Source organism: Cyprinodon variegatus, unplaced genomic scaffold (genome assembly GCF_000732505.1).
Source record: "Cyprinodon variegatus isolate N-32 unplaced genomic scaffold, C_variegatus-1.0 Scaffold319, whole genome shotgun sequence".
NCBI lineage: Eukaryota > Metazoa > Chordata > Actinopteri > Cyprinodontiformes > Cyprinodontidae > Cyprinodon > Cyprinodon variegatus.
Genome location: NW_015150772.1, coordinates 769,186 through 773,536, shown reverse-complemented (window position 1 = coordinate 773,536; position 4,351 = coordinate 769,186). Strand labels below are relative to the sequence as shown.

The 4,351-nt window shown below is 36.7% G+C and overlaps 1 protein-coding gene across 2 annotated transcripts in view; it reads left to right on the top strand.

The window, feature by feature from the left end:
• The first annotated feature begins 585 nt into the window (after window positions 1-585).
• mid2 (midline 2) overlaps window positions 586-4,351 on the top strand; it is a 208,221-nt gene continuing 204,455 nt past the window's right edge. For both annotated transcript variants that reach the window (XM_015384686.1, XM_015384684.1), the window contains exon 1: window positions 586-985. The gene's annotated coding sequence lies outside the window, so the exon portion shown is untranslated. The remainder of the gene's footprint in view (window positions 986-4,351) is intronic.

Here is a 4,351-nt window from a genome sequence, read left to right as displayed (position 1 = left end):
AATAAGCTCCAAGGTTGGAGGACTCTATCCTGCCATTACCCTATAGCTGCTTCTGCAGATTATCTGTGACGGATATGATTGTAGTTATGACTTTACCTTATCAATGTTATATTAGTTTAAGAGAAATGCACTAATATTTTTTTAAAGAATTAGATAAACATTTAAAGCCTATTAGGAACAAAACATACAAACAAGAAAATATTGCCTTGTTGCTACCTATAGTGAAGGCAAGCATTATTCATATCCAAACATTTTCTGTCAGTTGAATTGTGTGTTGACAAACTGTGGTGCTGAAATTAAAATCTGAACTAATATGGAATTAAACAGCATAAAACCAATCATATGCAGTTGTTAATATAATTTTAGAAGGGCTTTTTTTTTTTTTTTTTTTATATATATAAAATACCAACAAGAAATCTTAGGCTGTCAGCAATTTGACCAATTTAGCTGCATAGTTTCCAGTACAGAACCTAAACATTTTGAAAGGGAACAAAAGACCAAGTCAGAGTCAACATGAGACCATGGAGGTGAGAGGGCGGATGGAGGCGGTAGGTGGAGAGGGAGCATGGCTCCGCACAGCTCGGGTTTGCAGCGCGGCCACAGCAGCAGCGCTGAAACCGATCCCAGCTGCTGCCTTGGAGGGGAATGCAAGCTATTCCTGTCCCCCTGTGGGTTGGTCACGTGTCCTCCAGGGAACGTTGGGTTTGGGGACCGTGGGAGTGCGCGCGCGCCGTTGCGCACAGCTGAGTTGGAGAGCAGCAACATCCTTGGGAAGCGTTGACAGTCCGACGGCGGAAGGATCAGTTTTGTTTGGGGGTGTAGTCATAATAATAATAATAATCTCCACAGTGTCTCCTCACCCGCTGCTACAGGGATCCCTCAGTCACTGCTTCGTTGAAACTTCTCACTCGTTGAACTGTGATCTCCACGCAGAGCTTCTTCCTCTTTTTCAAATCGATTCCCAGGACTGTCACAGCGGCTGGAGGTAGGATGCGTTTCTTTCCTCTGCTTTATTCTCCTGGAAGCATACAGAGAGGGACACAGACAGGATAATCAATTGATTGGAGCTGTGCAAACGCTGCCAGCCTGAAGCGTTTGATGGTGCGTTTGGAAACATAACAGTGAGTGTTGGAGAGCAGATGAACTCTTGCATTAGATTAATTTAATGTGTAAATGTTACATCAAGAAGATAATTTTTATGGCTGTTTCTCAAACTATACAAACATCTGCAAAATGACTTAATTATATTTAGTATTTCCAAAAATATTCACTCATTAGTCAAATCAATGTATACTAATGGTTAGACTCCTATAATTGTATCTTAATATCCGGGTTTTATATCACCTGCATCTTTGTAGTTTTCAAATAATGACTGTCTGAAAGGATTTTCCAATTTGGGTATCAATTTCCATTTTTAAAACTCAAGTTAAAAGTTGTAGAAATCTTATTTCAGTCAGCTTTAAAGTGCACTGCACAGGAATAGGGGTGAGTTATGCATGAGGTAGTTTCAGAAAACTCTGGTTACTTCTATTCTTTTTTCTCTAAGTGAAATAACTTTAAGCGACTATCTTTGTACAGAAGCTTTGATGATGGTGCAGCCAAGTTAGTTCATATTGTCATTTTTAAATGACGTCATGAATTTAAGCAAATTAATTTTTTTCTAAGTTGACGGATTTGATTGATTTGATCTGAAAAGTTTAATTGGAAAAAAAAGAAAAAAGATGTAGCAGAAGTAATCTATATGGAGGTAAAATGTTTTCATGTCTCCAACTTTGAAACCTGCAAATAAAGCTTACTTGCCTTTGAGTATATTTTGGGGGAACTGGAATGAATCCCAGTTACATCAGGAAGATCATCCACTGAAAAAAATAATGCAAATGCTTTTGGCATTTACTTAATCATATTTAGTTACTTTAACACAGTAGTTTTATGTCCAACCCTGCTAACAGGAAACAACTGTGTTAAAGTAACTAAATATGATTAAGTTAATGCCAAAAACAGTTGAATTGTTGTTTTTTTAGTAATACTGTAAAAACGTTGTCAGATAGCAAGTTCTAATGAACCCCTGAATATTGATGTTTGCAATAGCTATTGTCAGAATAATAAATAACCTTGAGTAAAAGCATCAGTTTCATGGTAGTTAAGCAGAATATTCATTCTGCTATACCACACATAAATTTTTATAAAATCATGCTTGTGAGTTTAGTAATCTCCACACCACCAATGGTTTTCCAGACTTGACATATTTGCAAACAGCTGAAACTGTCTCACATGATTACAAATGAGGGTAACAACCTTTTAGGCAGCTGTCTATTATTTCCCAGGAACAGATGAGGAGGATCAGTGTTGCACTACCTTTAGACTGAAAATTGAAAGTTTCAGGAATTCTTTCTTGATAACCACCCCATGTCTACTATAAGGAAAACACTTAAGCTGAATCACAGCCTTAATTTAATCCCGGACATCTATCAGCCATAAAATAAAGGAATGTTGAAAGCCAGTACAGATGCAAATAAGTCTTGGAAAAATGCTGCATATATTTCAGGCAAGCAGAAAAACATTATAGTAATTATTTAACGATGCATGGGTCTGGCAAGATCATAGGAGATATTTCATCATTTTACAGAAAATTGTTTTTTGTTTTTTTTGTTTAGGCTGTACTGCTGGTAACACTAGAAACCAGTACAGGGTTTGGCTCCATAAGAGCAGCGTGTAAAATGTCAGTTCTGTATTATGCATTACTTAGACCTGAACAATACAGACATGGAGAACGAGGGACGCCTAAAGAATTCTTTTTTCTATTTCTTTGATAACAAGAGACCCAATAATTGGTTAGAATAAACTCATGTATAAAAAAACAGTTACACAAACCCAGGCCCCAATTCAGAATGCAATGTTCTGCCTCCTGCTGATCAGTGGGGGGACATAAAGCTACATTTAATGAACTGCTGTTCCACCTTCTTATAATAAAGATGTATTGGCCCACTCTCTCTGGCTTCCTTGTTACTGCCTGATCAAAGTAGTTAATAAGACAGGTCTCAGTGCATGGGGCCTGACACTCTCGGAGATGAGGCTGCTAGTTGGGTGAATACAGCTGACACCCTCATTCATCAAGCATCTACAGGGTGCTGCCAGCTTTCTCATTTCTCTCCAGGCCTTTTCCTCTTTCTCTCTCACTCTCCCCCATTGCAGCCTCAGATGATGATAATTAAGACATTATAAAGATGACAGAAGCAGTGCCTTTTCTGCGGGAAGGACGGGTTATCTGTGTCTACGTGCCTGGATGATTATAGTTGTGAAAGAGTGCCGGACAGGGGGGTTGCTGCAACTGCAATGACTGAAGCATTTGTTGGTAGTTTGCCTGGTTATTTGTTTAACTAAACATGTAGAAAGCATAAAATGAAATATCCATATTATTTAACCGATATATAATCAGATAGAAAAATGGGATGTTTTGACCATGTGACAAACAAGCCAAAATCTTTTAGCATAGAAACATGTTAGTAGATCTCCATAAAGCAGGAAATAACTCCAAGAAAATAACCAGTCCTCTTCATTTTCTCATTTATTGTACAATGGATTATTATGAAACCTTTATTTGTGCAGCTAGTTTTACTAAATACACAGTTTCTAATTTACAATAGGGACTGTTTTGTTCGTGTAAACAACTTTTACAGAACAATACCAAACTTACTTTGCTAAAATGCAGTGTAAAATGTTTGTAATTATGGATTAAAATGAAAACTTTATAATAACAAGCTGTCTGATATTCCTGGAAACTGTTTGATAAGTAATAAAATCAACCATATAAATCTGATTTGACAGGTATGAAATAATAATTAGATAACAGCTGAAACTATGACAAACAAGACGTGACAAGAATCAGACTCCGCCTTGTTACTTTGCCCAATCAGCAAAATGGTTAGGCTGGTAAAGAGAAGTGAATCTTTAAAGCTCATTCTTAGAGAAATGCACAAAGTCTCCATAACAACAGTTTATTTCAAAGCTTATGTACACATCTTCACTAGAGATGGCAGTAATCCTAAAAGACACTCTAAAGTCTAACCAAAAGAAGTGAAATCCCTGACTGAACAAAACGTGTCTAGCTTTTCAGTTTGTTTTTTTCTATTTTGCTTTAAGAAAATCTCTGGTCTGGAGAGAGTTATTAATCTGTCAAAAATATTTGAAATGAAACCCATATTGAAACATTATTTTTATCATATGACTTCTTGCAGTTGTGCTTTATAACACTGCCAGATTGCTTTTTCACAGCTTTTCCACAGCGTTTTCACTTACTCTTTTTTTATTTACGGCTCCATGATATATAATCATATATATATATATATATATA